Source organism: Rhinopithecus roxellana, chromosome 8, assembly GCF_007565055.1.
Source record: "Rhinopithecus roxellana isolate Shanxi Qingling chromosome 8, ASM756505v1, whole genome shotgun sequence".
NCBI classification, from domain to species: Eukaryota; Metazoa; Chordata; class Mammalia; order Primates; family Cercopithecidae; genus Rhinopithecus; species Rhinopithecus roxellana.
The window spans coordinates 60,209,250-60,227,452 of NC_044556.1; positions in this window are offsets into that span (position 1 = coordinate 60,209,250).

The following is an 18,203-nucleotide window of genomic DNA, read 5'->3' on the forward strand; positions in this document are numbered from 1 at the left end:
TTTAACATGCCTGTCTAATCTTGTGCTGCTGTTCTATCCAGATCATTCAGTCCATAGTGCTAAACCTTCCCCAGGCAGCATTTTCCAGAACTGTCAAAAACTGTGGTGGTGTCATGAGCCTGTTTGCTGCATACACACCACATCATTCCCAATTTTGTTTTTAGTTCCAACACAAATGTGTTTGCAGAACTGAATACTAACTCTCCAGGGCCTGCCAGGGGGTTCTATTTAGGGAAACTGAGAAGCTTCTGTAAACTAAGAAGTTGGCTTGAAATTTTTCCTCAGAAGTCCACAAACATCCATTCTACAATTTCTCTCTAAGTGAAAAGTATTTCGTTTGCAGCAGTCAATAGCATGGGTGAGTGGTATAGAAGGGGATAGGGTGGGTATTTTGTCCAGGTTCAAATTGCAGGGCTGAGGCAAACACGGTGGCTGCTCTGGCTAGAAAATGGCCCTCACCTCACCCCAGGTCCCAGCCCCACCACAAACCTGAGCAAGCTCCAGCCACGGAATATGTGTTTATGAAAGCAGCTCACCTGCCCTTCTACTGGATCGCATACAGTGGCTCAGCTCTTTGTTACAGATGGAAGGAAACAGCTCCTGTGAGGTCAAGCATTTTAGTCTTTGGAATGAACAGATTTTTTCTGCCATAATTAAGTAAATCTCTTGTCAACTTTTTGCCAGTGGTTCACATCACTTGGAATAAAATGTACCAGGGGAAAAGGAGGTTCACGTTGAGAGTGGCATTATCATGCCAATCTCAGAGTACTTTAAAAAGTTAACATAAAGTCAGTACATGCAGTAGGCTCAAGAGTGACCCCAGAAGAGCCTTTTACGAGGTAACCTGCAGGAATGACCTCAGACGACTGCCCAAAGGTTACTGACACCAATATCTTCATCTGCTACCGCAATGCTCCTTGCAGAACAAGGTCCTAAGAATACTTGTATGGGAAGGCTGCCTGTGTCCCTGGAGCCTTGAGCAGTCTGATGACATTACTAGGCCCTTAATATAGACTGCCATACCACATTTATTGTTAAATCATTATTAGTTAGCTAAGGCTAAGGGTAATGGCCTCCAGCTTCATCCACAAACCTGCATATGTACCCCTGAAACTAAACTAAAAGTAAAAAATTTAAAAAATTATTCTTAGACAAAATGATAAACAATTTTCCAGGTGTCCAATGATTCTCCGTGTTGCTGTCTTATATGAAGCCAGAAAATATAAAATTTGTTCTCATTTAAGTTTTTAGGATGTTGTTACTTTCATTTCTTCGATATATTGGAAAAATACCTAGAAGAGAAGATCTGAAATGTTCCAACCCAAAGAAATGATAAATATTTAACGTGATGGAGATCCTAAATACCCCAATTTGATCATTACATATCGTAAGCATGTATCAAAATGTCACATGTACCCCGTAAATATGTACAATTATGTCTAAATTAAAAAAGAATAAAGAAATACATAAATTTTCACTAAAAATGGAATGAATGTCTTGTAAGGAAAACAGCACCCATAATACTTTCTATTCTTCCTACCCCCACAATCTTGATTGCATACTGCGATTTTTCTGTGTGATTAAATTGGATATTAGAGCAATGTATTTAATATTTTTAATTGAAGTAATATTCAAATATAGAAAAATGCATAGTTCTAAGTATAAAGTTTAATGATTATGACAAACATATACAACTGTGTAATCAATACCCAAATCAACGTATAGAATATTTCATCACTCCAGAAAGCCCCTTATGCCTTATTCCAGCCCACTGTTCTGATTTCAATCATCACGAATAATTTTGCCTATTCATGAACTTTACATAAATGGAATCATATACTATGTACCCTTCACTCTACATGTTTCTGAGATTCATGTGCTTATCAGTTGATTCCTTTTCATCACTAGGTAGTAGTCCATTCTATGAATATAGCATTCTTTGTTTATATATTTTTCTGTTAATTAATGTTTTAGTTGTTTCTAGTTTTCTATTTTATGAGCAAAAGTATTATAAATATTTGTATACAAGTCTTTATGTGGATATATATTTTAATTTATTCTGGGTTATGAGTGAAATTTCTGGGCCATAGAATAAGTATATTTTTCAAATTTATAAGAAAATGCCAATACATTTTCTAGAGTGGTTGCACAATTTTTACAATCTCATCAGCAATTTCTAGAGTTTAATTGCTTCTCATGGTCTCTAATATTTGGTGTTTGGGCTCATTTGCCATCTTAGTAGGTATAAAGCGGTATCTTACTATTGTTTTAATTGGCATTTCTCTGATGATTGGTGATGCAGAACATTTTTTATGTGTTTATTGAGTATTTGTATCTCTTTGTATCTCTTCAATCTTTTGTTTAGTATTTAAAATATTGGTTTGTCTTTTTGATAATGGAATTTGTAGGAGTACTTTATATTCTTTAGCTATAAGTTATAGTTCAGATATATGTAATTGTAAGTATTCCTCTCATTCTGTGTCTAGCATTTCAATCTTTTAAAAGGTATTTTTATAAGCAGAAAATTTTATAGATTTTGATGAAGTTTACTTTATCAATGGATTGTCCTAGAGAAATCTTGCCCTAGTTAAGGCTTCTAAGATACTGTCCTATGTTTTTTCCTAAGTATATCTTAAATTTAACAACAGGCAGCCTAGAACTCAAGCTTCATCTAAAGGCTGAGATGTCAATGGAGTGAACTTACAAAGAGAATCCTGAGGATTCAGTAGCTCTGTGGGTCCTGAGCATTGAAGTATCATCCTTCACAGCATGACAAGTGTGAGGAGTTTCAAGGCCTTAATTTTGGTGTTATTTTTGGAGATGATTTGGGTTTCTGTAGTTCTGGCTTTCTCTAGGATCAGAGTCATGCTTTGTAGCAAAGGCTGCCAAGCTAAACTTTTCTCTGGGTGAGAAAGCACGTGTTTACCCACGTGCAGAGCTGAGCGCCAGTGTCTTGCTGTAATTGCATCTGTAAAACCTTTTCCTCAAATATTACTCTTTGCCTCTGTGGAAAAACAGCATCTTTAGCAAAAAGGACAAGTGGGCAAAAGGTTTCTCCCGTACCACCAGAGGGGCAGCATTTAAAAATGGAAGTGGCTTGTGTAACCTACTTTTCTTTGGTTTTAAAATAACAGCGCACAGTTTTGCATTTGTTTTTAATTCTTGGCCCTGTGACCTCTGCTTCTGTTTGACTTGATAAATTCCATTTCGCCTTCTACAGGCAACCATTCAATCCTGAACTTTTCCTAATGTGTTTCATCAATAGAATTTTAGGTAAGTTACCAGTTTTCTACACTCGGAATTTTGCATTGAGAAGAAGAAAAGTATTTGTCAGTAATATTTCATTCCTGGATCTCTCATTTTAAGTTATTTTTATAGCTGTCTAATATAATTACTATGCATAATTAGGCAGTGTATAGAACATAATACAGAGGCCCTGGCAATTCTCTATAAAAATGACTCCATTATTTTTGTTGTTATTCTGTAGCCAACTCTGAGTTAAAACACAACAAAAGATAAATCTTGAAGACTATCTATTTTGTCCACTTAAACACACATGTTTGCATATACAAATGTGTATGTGACATGAATTTCATGAGAAAAAATAAAGGAAAAATCATTGTTTGAAAACAAAGAAGTGACTAAGTAAATTTAGAATTATTTCCAGAAACACAAGAACAAGCATTGTTACATTATTTTCATTGATGAGAAAAAGAATAGCTCCACAGAAAAATTTTAGGATCCCTAACAAAGTTCTGGTGAATACATGACATATAGATGGAAATCAATATGCATATACTATACAAACACTAAGTAGGCATATTTTTGTTATGTTTTTCCAAAATATTAGGTTAGTGAAAAAGTAATTGCAGTTTTGGACTGTGAAGTTTAAATCTTTACAACTAGGCTCAAATACATCTTTATTAATCAAAATAGGAATTACTACAATCAACGTATTTTTTGCCAGTGAGAAATAAGTTTGCTCATTCCTGTAGAATAAAAATCCATTCTCTGTAATTCAATAAACTCTTGGAAGGCATTTTCTGCATCCTGGTGGTTGTGAAAGCATTTTTCCTGCAAAAAGTTGTTGAGATGCTTGAAGTGGTAGTCGGCTGGCAAGAGGTCAGGTGAATATGGTGAATGAGGTGAAACTTTGTAGCCCAATTCATTCAACGTTTGAAGCATTAACTGTGTAACATGCAGTCGGCATTGTCGTGGAGAGGAATTGGGCCCTTGGTGTTGACCAATGTCGGCTGCAGGCATTGCATTTGTTGGTGCATGTCATCGATTTGCTGAGCAGACTTCTCAGATGTGATGGTTTCACCGGGATTCAGAAAGTTGTAGTGAATCATACCGGCAGCAGAGCACCAAACAGTGACCACGACCACTTTTTGGTGAAAGTTTGGCTTTGGCAAGTGCTTTGGAGCTTTGTCTAGGTCCAACCACAGAGCTAGTCATCGCTAGTTGTCATAAAAAATCCACTTTTCATTGCACATCACAATTCGATGGAGACATGGTTCCTTGCTGTTGTGTAGAATAAGAGAAGACACTTCAAAATGATATTTTTAATTTTTCCTCAGCTCATGAGGCACCCACTTATCGAGTCTTTTCACCTTTCCAATTTTCTTCAAACGCTGAACAACTGTAGAATGGTCGACCTTGAGTTCTCTGGTAACTTCTCCTGTTGTCGTAAGAGGATCAGCTTCAACGATTGCTCACAATTGGTCGTTATCAACTTCCAATGGTTGGTCACCATGCTCCTCATCTTCAAGGATCTCCTCTCCTTTGCAGAATGTCTTAAACCACCACTACACTGTACATTCGTTAGCAGTGCCTGGGCCCAATGGATTGTTGATGTTGCCAGCTGTCTCTGCTGCCTTACGACCCATTTAGAACTGGAATAAGAAAATTGCTCGAATTTGCTTTTTGTCTAACATTATTTCCATAGTCTAAAATAAGTAGCAAGTCATTAGCAAAATAAAGCAAGAAATGCACTTTAAAAAGGTGTATAACATAACCACATTTATTAGGAATGTATTCCAATATCAAATCGCAAATTTCAACAATGTAAAAACTGCAATTATGCTTGCACTAACCTAATATAAGGGTTCATCAATTTTTTCAATTGTAAAAGTATTCGTGTATATTGTAATATTTAAAGCAATTCAGAAATACTTGAAAAAACAGTGGCTCTTTTCCTCAGTAGTCCCACCCCTGAGGAAAATAATATCAATTGCCTGACTGTCTGGTGTACATCCCTTTACATAAACATATAAAATCATGTACATGCATAATTTATCATATTTTGCTTTTTATTCAAAACAGAAAACAAATCATAGTGAGTATTACCCCAAAATTTGTTTTTGCCATTTATTCATTCATAAAAGACATTTTTGGGTTCAATATATATATTTGAATTATTTTTTTAATGGCAACATAAATGAATTTACTCACTGCATTAAGTCTGCTAGATATGTCATAACAAAATATCCCAGACTAGGTGGTTTGAAGAGCATAAATTTATTTTCTGACAGTTCTAGAGGCTGGAAGTCTAAGATCAAGGTGCTGGTGGGGTTGGTTTCTGATGAGGGCTCTCTTCTTGGCTTGCAGATGGCTACCTTTACTCTGTGCATGCATGTTACTGGTATCTCTTCCTCTTCTTATGAGGGCATCAATCCTATTGGATTACAGCCTCACCCTATGACCTCATTTATCTTTAATTTACCTCCTTAAAGGCTCTATCTCCATATATAGTCACACCATGGGGTAAGGCTCAACCTATGAGTTTTGGGAAAGACAATTCAGCCCACAACACTGACCAATCCCTCTATTAATTGGCACATAAAATTTGTTTGTTGATCAGTTTAACTATACCTTTCAAAATAACCTTAATTTTTGTAAAGATGATTCTCATACATCATATATATATAACAGAAAAAAAATGCAATGTATAGAGGGAAATGTAATTCCCCAAATTCGTTCATGCCAAACAAATCACTGTTAACATCTGGTAAACATTCTACATAGCTATATGTAAGTAGACAGAAGGACAGATAGGTAAGTAAGTAGGTGTAACAACACATAGATATGAGATAAATTCTCTTCTTGGTGAAGGAGGTGTCAATGAGTTCTACTCTATTAGTTCCCACAAGAGTTTATCGTTAAAAAGAGCCTGGCAACTCCCCACCCTTGCTTCCTCTCTCACCATGTTATCTATGCTCACACCAGCTTCCCTACACATTCTACCGGGAGTGGAAGCAGCCTGAAGCCCTCACCAGATACAGATGCCAATCTTAAACTTTTTAGCCATCAGAATCATGTACCAAACAAGCCTATTTCTTTATAAATTACCCAGTCTCAGGTATTCATTTACAGCAATGCAAAACAGACTAAGACACCTTCTACCTCTTTTTCCCTCTTCTCTTCTCATCCCCAAGGAGACACTGATCCACAACGTGTTACTATAGATTCATTTGCACTTTCTAGAAATTTACATAAGGAAATCATAGAGTGTGTATGCTTTTTTCCCTAGACTTCAAAACTCAGAATAATTATTTTGAGAGTTAAACAGCTAGCTGTGGGTATCAATAGTCAGCTTATTTTTATTGTTGAATTGTATTTAACTGTATAGATATACCACAACTTACTTATACAACTATCTTTTGATAGGCAGCCAGGTTGTTTTCAATTTTTTATCTTTTTTTTTGGATGGAGTCTCACTCTGTCTCCTAGGCTGGAGTGCAGTGGCGTGATCTCAGCTAACTACAACAACTGCCTCCACGGTTCAAGCAATTCTCTGCCTCAGCCTCCCGAGTAGCTGGGATTACAGGTGCCTGCCACCATGCCAGGCTAATTTTTGTATTTTTAGTAGAGATGGGTTTTCAGCATTTTGGCCAGGCTGGTCTTGAACTCCTGACCACCTGATCCACCTGCCTCGGCCTCCCAAAGTGCTGGGATTAGAGGCATGAGCCACCACACCTGGCTTGTGTAGAAGTTTCTGTATGGATATGTGCTTTCAATTTCTCTTGAGTAAGTTTTAGGAGGGCAGTGACAGGATCACATGGAAGTTGTATGTTTGATGTTTGAAGAAACTGCTCAACTGTTTTTCAAAGTGGTTGTACCAAGACAATGGGGTTTTCTAAATATACAATCGTGTCATCTGCAAACAGGGACAATTTGACTTCCTCTTTTCCGAATTGAATCCCCTTTATTTCTTTATCCTGCCTGATTTCCCTGGCCAGAACTTCCAACACTATGTTGAATAGGAGTGGTGAGAGAGGGCATCCCTGTCTTGTGCCAGTTTTCAAAGGGAATGCTTCCAGTTTTTGCTCATTCAGTATGATATTGGCTGTGGGTTTGTCATAAATAGCTCTCATTATTTTGAGATACGTCCCATCAATACCTAATTTGTTGAGAGTTTTTAGCATGAAGGGCTGTTGAATTTTGTCAAAGGCCTTTTCTGCATCTATTGAGATAATTGTGTGGTTTTTGTCTTTGGTTCTGTTTATATGCTGGATTGCATTTATGGATTTGCATATGTTGAACCAGCCTTGCATCCCAGGGATGAAGCCCACTTGATCATGGTGGATAAGCTTTTTGATGTGCTGCTGGATTCGGTTTGCCAGTGTTTTATTGAAGATTTTTGAATTGACGTTCATCAGGGATATTGATCTAAAATTCTCTTTTTTTGTTGTGTCTCTGCCAAGCTTTGGTATCAGGATGATGTTGGCCTCATAAAATAGGTCGGGGAGGATTCTCTCTTTTTCTATTGATTGGAATAGTTTCAGAAGGAATGGTACCAGGTCCTCCTTGTACCTCTGGTAGAATTCAGCTGTGAATCCATCTGGTCCTGGACTTTTTTTGGTTGGCAAGCTATTAATTATTGTCTCAATTTCAGAGCCTGCTATTGCTCTATTCAGGGATTCAACTTCTTCCTGGTTTAGCCTTGGGAGAGTGTAAGTGTCCAGGAAATTATCCATTTCTTCTAGATTTTCTAGTTGATTTGCATAGAGGTGTTTATAGTATTCTCTGATGGTAGTTTGTATTTCTGTGGGGTCGGTGGTGATATCCCCTTTATCATTTTTTATTGCATCTATTTGATTCTTCTCTTTTTTCTTCTTTATTAGTCTTGCTAGCGGTCTATAAATTTTGTTGATCTTTTCAGAAAACCAACTCCTGGATTCATTGATTTTTTGGAGGGTTTTTTGTGTCTCTATCTCCTTCAGTTCTGCTCTGATCTTAGTTATTTCTTGTCTTCTGCTAGCTTTTGAATATGTTTGCTCTTGCTTCTCTAATTCTTTTAATTGTGATGTTAGAGTGTCAATTTTAGATCTTTCCAACTTTCTTTTGTGGGCATTTAGTGCTATTAATTTCCCTTTACGCACTGCTTTAAATGTGTCCCAGAGATTCTGGTATGTTGTATCTTTGTTCTCATTGGTTTCAAAGAACATCCTTATTTCTGCCTTCATTTTGTTATGTACCCAGTAGTCATTCAGGAGCAGGTTGTTCAGTTTCCATGTAGTTGAGCAGTTTTGATTGAGTTTCCTAGTCCTGAGTTCTAGTTTGATTGCACTGTGGTCCGAGAGACAGTTTATTATAATATCTATTCTTGTACATTTGCTGAGGAGTGCTTTACTTCCAATTACATGGTCAGTTTTCGACTAAGTGCAATGTGGTGCTGAGAAGAATGTATATTCTGTTGATTTGGGGTGGAGAGTTCTGTAGATGTCTATTAGGTCCGCTTGGTGCAGAGATGAGTTCAATTCCTGGATATCTTTGTTAACTTTCTGTCTCGTTGATCTGTCTAATGTTGACAGTGGAGTGTTGAAGTCTCCCATTATTATTGTATGGGAGTCTAAGTCTCTTTGTAAGTCTCTAAGGACTTGCTTTATGAATCTGGGTGCTCCTGTATTGGGTGCATATATATTTAGGAGAGTTAGCTCTTCCTGTTGAATTGATCCCTTTACCATTATGTAATGGCCTTCTTTGTCTCTTTTGATCTTTGATGGTTTAAAGTCTGTTTTATCAGAGACTAGAATTGCAACCCCTGCTTTTTTTTGTTCTCCATTTGCTTGGTAGATCTTCCTCCATCCCTTTATTTTGAGCCTATGTATGTCTCTGCATGTGAGATGGGTCTCCAGAATACAGCAAACTTATGGGTCTTGACTCTTTATCCAATTTGCCAGTCTGTGTCTTTTAATTGGAGCATTTAGTCCATTTACATTTAAGGTTAATATTGTTATGTGTGAACTTGATCCTGTCATTGTGATATTAGCTGGTTATTTTGCTCGTTAGTTGATGCAGTTTCTTCCTAGCATCGACGGTCTTTACATTTTGGCATGTTTTTTCAATGGCTGGTACTGGTTGTTCCTTTCCATGTTTAGTGCTTCCTTCAGGATCTCTTGTAGGGCAGGCCTGTGTCACTACATCTTCTTCTCTGATTCTGACTCTGACTCTCTTTTCCACTTTTAAGGACTCTTGTGATGACATTGGGCCCATCCACACAATTGAGGATGGACACTCTATTTTAAGTTCACGTGATCAGCCACCTTGACTCCATCTACAACCTTAATTTCCCTTTGCTGTGTAATGTACCATATACACTGATTCTGAGGATTAGGAGGGAGACACCTTTGGGGAACCATGATTCTTCCTACTATACTCTGGATATTAGCCGGAGGGATTTTTGTGATCTAGGCAGGCATTCTAGCCGTTTCTCAATCCTTGATTATGCTGCTTAAACAGAGGACTCCTCTCTCTTTGAACACCTGGACTAATTGTAGTCTCCAATTGTATCTGATGCAGACAGCAATGGATTGAGGGGACAGTCGTGGTAATGCATACAATGGGAAGGTGGATACTATAAAAATTATGCAAAATTATGAAATTTTTATAGTAATTACTTTTCAATCCAAAGGAAAATAAAACATTTTCTTATATTGATAGCTTTGCATGGTAGTTAGTCCCTCAAAATTCTTAATTCTGATATTTTAAAGTATTTCCTCCATAGTTCAGAGATTCTACAGATGATGAAAACTCACCTCTATTTTTTTTTTTTTTTTTTTTTTTTTTGAGACAGAGTCTTGCTCTGTCACCAGGCTGGAGTGCAGTGGCGCAATTTTGGCTCACTGCAACCTCCGCCTCCTGGGTTCAAATGATTCTTCTGCGTCAGCCTTCTGTGTAGCTGGGACTACAAGTGCACGCCACCACGCCCAGTTAATTTTTGTATTTTTAGTAGAGACAGGGGTTTCACCATGTTGACCAGGATAGTCTTGATCTCTTGACCTCATGATCTGCCTGCCTTGGCCTCTCAAAGTACTGGGATTACAGGTGTGAGCCACCACACCTGGTTACTCATCTCTATTTTTAAGGACAAGACTACTATAAATAGTCCAATCTTAACCCTGGAACAGATACAGTTTGGCTTTTTAAAGGAGTACAGCAATTCTTAGCAGACAATAAGCTGACTTGAGGCAGAATGACATTCTCTCTCTTACCCCTGTTTAATTTACCCCTTTGCAAGTGATACTCAAGACTGTTTCCTGGAGTGGGTAGATCCCTGAAACCCCTACCACCAACTCTGGCCTCTCTCTTCCACAGCATAAAGTTCTGTGTGTGAAAGCTCACAAAATTTTGCTCTGGAAGGGGCCATGGATATTATTTAGGTAAGTACAAGAGGGTCCTGGAGGAACAAGGTGAGAAGAAATCGTCTTGCAGGATTATGCTGAGCAGTGGGAGTCTATGGCCCATGCCATAGGGGCTCATTCCTTTGTCTCCTTGTCTTACTTTTATTTAAAGAGGTCATCATAAAAAGTGGTATTTTAGTCCATTTGAGCTGCTATAACAAAATTAGCTTAGACTGGGTAATTTGTAAATCATAGACATTTATTTCTCACAGTCCCAGAGGCTGGGAAGTCCAAGACAAGAGCACCAGCAGATTCAGTGTCTGGTGAGGGGCTGCTACTTGCTTCCAAAATAGCCCCTCTTGCTGAGTTCTCACATGGCTGAAGGGCAAGGCAGCTCCCTTCAGTCTCTTTTTTAAGGGTACTAATCACACTCATGATGTTGGAGGCCTCATGACTTAAGTACTTCCCCAAAGACCCCACTTTCTAATACTATTAGGTTCCACCATATGAATTTTGGGGCAAAACTGATATTCAGACGATAGCAGGTGGTTTTAATTTCACTTCCCCTAAGAGGTTTGTAATGTAAGATAAGAAAGGGTGAAATATTGCTGATTTGGTTTAATCCCATCATTCTGAAGAAGCCTCAGCTTTAAAGACAACAGTTAACTGAAGTAACCAAGGTAATAGGTAGCAACGGCAGATACTCAGGCTCATACACATGATTTCTCTGCAATGAAAAAGTAGCATCCCTTTTTTCTAGTGCTTTTTCTCCTTAAAGTACGCTTTCCCCACTGCTGATGATTTCTTAAGACATAGGAATATAAGCAAATTGTTAAATGGAAAGTCTTAAAATATTTAGAGCCTCTTATTAACTGTGTGTTCCACATTTGTATATTTTAATTATTTTTTACCATGTAAGAAACTTCATAAGAAAAGTCAGGAATTCCTGCAATTTGTTTTTAACTTATTGTTTTCTAAGAGTTTTAAACATTTTTTAAACTTTTTAAAATTTTCACTTAAAAAAGTAAACTCTGTTCTTTTCCTGGACATACAAGAAAAGTAACTTATTGAAGAGTATCTGAAACAATACCTCAGGTCCATAACCAAAAACAGAAAACTGACTTTTGAAGTCCTTGTGAGTAGTTATCAAAATAAAACATAGCATTTTACTAAGCATTCATCATAAAATGTGCTTATCACAATGCTGTTGTAATTTTTATATTCTCAAAATTTACTTAAAGCAGAATATATTGTAATGTCAACATTAAAGTGCTCAGCTGAGACCGTCCTTTCTTTTCTCTAGTGTGCCTCATTTGAGACCTATATGAAAATAATACATGTATTCATCTTAATGGGCTTAGTGCCATCTCAGCAGCTTTTGTCTTTTTCTCTCCTGCTCTCTGCTTGCATCTTCGTGGTGATACGTTACTTCTCTAGTCTTACCTTAATTTAGATAGCTGTTGGCAAACTATGTTCCACAGGCCAAACGCAGTCCGTAAAGTGTTATTTTATTTTCATTCCATATGGTTTCTTTATAATTTTTTCTTTCAACTTTTATTTATGTTCAGGAGGTGTATGTGTAGGTTTGTTACATGAGTAAATTGCATATCACTGGGGTTTGGTATACAAATGATTTTGTCACCCAGGTAGTGAGCATAATACCAGATAGGTAGTTTTTCAATCCTTATCTCCTTCTCATCCTCCACCCTCAAGAAGACACTGGTGTCTACTGTTCTGCTCTTTGTGTCTATGTGTAGTCAATGTTTAGCTCCCACTTGTAAGTGAGAACATGGAACATGTGGTATTTGGTTTTCTGTTCCTTTGTTAGTGCATGTGTGATAATATCCTCCAGCTACATCTATATTGCTGCAAATGACATTGTTTAATCCTTTTTTTATGGCTGTGTATATTCCATGGTCTATATGTACCACATTTTCTTTTATTTTCTCTCTCTCTCTTTTTTTTTTTTTTTTTTTTTTTTTTTTTTTTTTTTTTTTGAGATGGAGTCTGGCTCTGTCATCCAGGCTGAAGTGCAGTGGCGTGACCTTGCAGTGGCTCACTGTAACCTCTGCCTCCTGGATTAAGGTGATTCTCCGGCCTCAGCCTCCCGAATAGCTGGGACTACAGGTATGCACCATCACACCCAGCTCATTTTTGTATTTTTGGTAGAGACAAGATTTCACCATGTTGACCAGGGTGGTCTTGAACTCCTGACCTCAAGTGATTCACACGCCTTGGCCTTCAAAAGTATTAGGATTACAGGCGTGAGCTACCATGCCCGGCCCCGCATTTTCTTTATCCAGTCCACCAGTGATGGGCATCTAGGTTGTCTTCATGTCTTTACTATTGTGAAAAGTGCTGCAATGAACATATGCATACATGTATTTTTATGGTAGAATGATTTGTATTATTCTGGGTATATACCCAGTAATTGGACTGCTGGGTTGAACGGCAGTTTTGTTTTAAGTTCTTTAACAAATCTCCAAACTGCTTTTCACAGTAGCTGAATTAATTTACATCTCCACCAGCAGGTTCTCTGCAACCTCACCAATCTCTGTTATTCTTTGACTTTTTAATAGTAACCAGTCTGACTGGTGTAAGGTGGTATCTTATTGTGGTTTTGATTAGAATTTGTTTAATGATTACTGATGTTGAACATTTTTTCATATGCTTATTGGCTGCATGTATGTCTTCTTTTGAAAAGTGTCTGTTCATGTCCTTTGTTCACTTTTTAATGGGGTTGTTTTTTGTTTGTTGATTTCTATAAGTTCCTTATAGAATCTGGACATTAGACCTTTGTTGGATGCATAGTTCACAAATATTTTCTCTCATTCTTTAGATTGTCTGTTTACTCTGTTGATAGTCTCCTTTGCTAAGCAGAAGTGCTTTAGTTTAATTATGGCCCAGTTATAAATTTTTATTTTTGTTGCAATTGCTTTTGAAATCTTCATCATGATATCTTTGTGAAGTCCTATGTCCACAATGATATTTCACAGGTTTTCTTCTAGGGTTTTTATAATTGTAGATTTTATGTTTAAGTCTTTCATCCATCTTGAGTTGATTTTTGGATATGGTGAAAGGAAGGGGTTCAGTTTCAATCTTCTGCATACAGCTAAACAGTTATTCTAGCACCATTAATTGAAGAGGGAATCCTTTCCCCATTGCTTGTTACTGTTGGTTTTGTTGAAGATCAAATGGTTATAGGTGTGTGGTTTTATTTCTGGGCTCTCTGTTTTGTTCCATTGGTCTGTGCATCTGTTTTTGTAACAGTGCCATGCTGTTTTCGTATACAGAGTAGCCTTGTAGTATAGTTTGAAGTTGGGTAGTATTCTTTTTGCTTAGGTTTGCTTTGGTTATTCAGGGCTTTTGTTTGTTTGTTTGTTTAATTCCACGTGAATTTTAGGATAGTTTTTCTCTAGCTGTACGAACAATGACATTGGTAGTTTGACAGGAATAGCACTGAATCCGTATTGCTTTGGACAGTATGGTCATTTTAATCATAGTCTTCCTATCCATAAGCATGGAATATTTTTCCATTTGTCTTTGTTGTCTTTGATTTCCTTCAGCAATACTTTATAATTCTCATTGTAGATATTTTTCACTTACCTGGTTAGCTGTATCCTGTAAACTGAAGTTTCAGGATAAAAACTGAAACAGAAAACTGAAGTTTTCCATTCATTCTAGGAGACTTTGAGCAGAGAATATGGGGTTTTCTAGGTAGAATCATGTCACCTGCAAAGAGATCTAGTTTGACATCTGGCCTCCCTATTTAAATGTCTTCTATTTCTTTCTTTTGTCTGATTGCTCGGTCTAGGATTTCCTGTACTATCTTGAAAAGGAGTGGTGAGGGTGGGCATCCCTCTTATTCTGGTTCTAAAGGGGAATGCTTTCTGCCTTTGCCCATTCAGTACGATGGGAAGTATGAGGTTGACTGTGGGTTTCTTATAGATGGCTCTTATTATTTTGAGATATGTTCCTTTGATGCCTACTTTGTGGAGGGTTTTTAACATAAAGGGATGTTAAATTTTATTGAAAGCCTTTTCTGCATCTGTTGAGACGATCATCCGGTTTTTGTTTCTAGTTTTCTTTGTGTGATGAATCACATTTATTGACTTGTTTCTGTTGAAGTAAACTTGCAACCCAGGGATAAAATGTACTTGATCATAATAGATTAACTTTGTGATGTGGTGCGGGATTAAACTGGCTAGTATGTGTCTATGTTCATCAAGGATATTGTTTGATATTGTCCTGAAGTTTTCTTCCCTCATTGAGTCTGTGTCAGGTTTTTTGGTGTTTTTTCTTTTTTGGGGTGGGGGGGGTGGTTGTGGGGGGAGTGGGCAGAGTTTTGCTCTTATTGCCCAGGCTGGAGTGCAATGGTGCCATCTTGGGTCACTGCAATGTCTGTCTCCTGGGTTCAAGTGATTCTCTTGCCCAATCCTCCCCGGTAGCTGGATATCAGGCACCTGCAAGCACATCCGGCTAATTTTTGAATTTTTAGTAGAGATGGGGTTTCACCATGTTGGCCAGGCTGGTCTTGAACTCCTGACTTCAGGTGATTCACTTGCCTCGGCCTCCCAAAGTGCTGAGATTACAGGTGCCCAGCCTGTGCCATGTTTTGATATCAGAATGATGCTGGCCTCATAGAATGACCTAGGGAGGCATCCCTCCTCCTAAATTTTTTGAAATAGCTTTGATAGGTTGATACCACCCTTCTTTATATGTTTGGTATAATTCAGTTGTGAATGCATCTGTTCCAGGGCTTTTTCTGGTTGGTAGTTTTGTGATTACTGATTTGATTTCAGAATTTGTTATTGGTCTGTACAGATACTCAATTTCTTCCTGGTTCAATCTTGGAAAGTTGAGTGTTTCCATGAATTCATTCGTTTCTTCTAGGTTTTCTAGTTTGTGTGCATAGAGGTGTTTGTAATAGTCTCTGAGGGTTTTATGTATTCCTTTGTGGTCAGTGGTAATGTCACCTCTGTCATTTCTGATTGTGTCTAATTGAAACTTCTCTCTTTTATTCTTTATTAGTCTAGCTGGAAGTATATTAATCTATTTATTCTTTAAAAGAGCAAACTTTTGGTTTCATTGATCTTTTGTATGGGTTTTTATGTCTCAATTTCATTCAGTTCAGCTCTGATTTTGGCTCCTTTCTTCTGCTAGCTTTGGAATTGGTTTCCTCTTGTTTGTCTAGTTTCTCTAGGTGTGATGTTAGGTTGTTAATTTGAGATCGTTCTACCATTTTGATGTGGGCATTTAGCACTCTAAACTCTCCCTTTAATAATGCTTTAGCTGTATCCCAGAGAATCTGGCATGTAGTATCTTTGTTTTTATAAGTTTCAAAGAATGTCTGTATTTCTGCCTTGATTTCATTCTTTACGCAAAAGTCATTCAAGAGCAGGTTGTTTAGTTTCCATGTAATTGCATAGTTTTCAAAAATCCTCTTTGTATTGATTTCAATTTTTATTGCACTGTGGTCTGTGAGTGTGGTTGGTATGATTTTGGTTTTTTCAATTTGTTAGGAATTGCTTTATGGCCGAACAGGTGGTCAGTCTTGGAGTATGTGCCATGTGCAGATGAGAACATATATTCTGTTGTTTTGGGATGGAGTGTTCTGTAGATATCTGGTGGGTCAAGTTTAGATCCCGCAGCTTTGTTAGTTTTCTGCCTCAATGATCTGTCTAACACTTAGAGTGTGCTGTTGAAGTTTCCCACTATTATTGTGTGGTAATTTAAGTCTCTTTGTAGGTCTATAGTAACTTGTTTTATGAGTCTGAGTGCTCCAGTGTCGGATGCATACATATTTAGGATAGTTGTCTTCTTGTCGAATTAAACACTTTACCGTTTTGTAATTCCCTTCTTTGTCCTTTTTGATCACTGTTGGTTTAAAGTCTGTTTTGTCTGATATAAAAATAACAATCCCTGGTCTTTTTGTTTTCTGTTTGCTTGATAAAGCTTTCTCCATTCCTTTTCTTTGAGCCTTTCAGTGTCATTGCATGTGAGATATGTTTCTTGAAGACTATATGCAGGTGGGTCTTACTTTTTCATCCAACTTCCCACTCTGTGCCTTTTATGTGAGGCCATTAGCCTGTTTACTTTCAACATTAATATTGCTTTGTGCAGATTTGATTCTGTCATTGTGTTGTTAGCTGGTTGTTATGTAGAATTGATTGTATAGTTGCTATATTGTCAGTGAGCTATGTACTGAAGTGTGTTTTTGTGGTGACAGATAACAGCTTTTTGTTTCCCATGTTTGGCACTCCTTTAAGGACCTCTTGCAAGGCAGGGTGCAATGAATTCCCTTAGGATTTGCTTGTCCAAAAAGGATTTTATTACTCTTTTGCTTGGGAAGTTTAGTTTAGCTCAATGTGAAATTGTTGGTTAGAATTTCTTTTCCTCAAGGTTGCTTAATATAGACCCACAATCTCTTCTGGCTTGTACAGTTTCTACTGAAAGGTTTGTTGTTAGCCTGATGGGGTTCCCTCTACACATGACCTAGTCCTTCTCTGTAGCTGCCCATAATATTTTTTCTTTCATGTCGGCAACGGAGAATCTGATGACTATGTTTCTTGGGGATGATCATCTTGTATAGTTTCTCACAGGGTTTCTCTGAGTTTCCTAAATTTGCATGTCAATCTTTCTAGTGAGCTTTGGGAAATTTTAGTGGACAATATCCTTAAATATGTTTTCCAAGTTGCCTGCTCTCTCTCCTTCTCTTTCTGGTATGCCAGTAAGTGACAGGTGTCATCTTTTTACATAATCCCATATTTTTGAAGGCTTTGTTAATTTTTTAATAATGCTTTTTTTTTTTTTTATTTTTGTCTGAGTTGATTCAAAGAACTGATCTTCAAGCTCTGAGATTCTTTCCTCAGCTTGGTCTATTCTGTTGTTAATACTTCTGATTGTATTATAACATTCTTGTAGGGAGATTTTCAACTCTAGAAGATCAGTTCAGTTCTTTCTTAAAATGGCCATTTTACTTTTCAGCTCTTGCATCATTTTATTGGATTCCTTGGATTGAGTTTCAGCTTCCTCTTGAATCTCAATGAGCTTTGTTGCCATCGTAGTGTGTTTTTATACAGTCTCGTTGCTAAAAATAGTTGTTAGGTTTTACATTGAAAAAAATCAGAAGATTTTTTGATATGAAATTTACATGAGAATCAAATATTCAAAATCAATGTTTCATTGGCACATGCTCATACCTATTTGTTTATATATTGTCTGTGGCTGATTTCCTGCTACGGGATAGAGTTACGTAGTTGTAGTACTGACTGTGTGGCCTGAAAAGACGACAATAGTTATTATCTGGCCCTTTAGAGAAAAAGTTTGGTGACCACTGATTTGGACTATTTGATTCTGATACTTATCTGGTTATTCCTACATCCTTAAATTATGCTGTTTTTTGAGATTTTTTTTTTTTTTAATCAAGCTACATATATAATTTCCAACACCGGGTTTATGATATCTTCATGTTTCAGGATTCTGGGGCTCCCTGACTCATTTATTGTATCTAGTGGTCATCCTGGAAGATGGGCTCATATAACTATCAAGAGGGGATTTGGATATTTTGATAAAGTG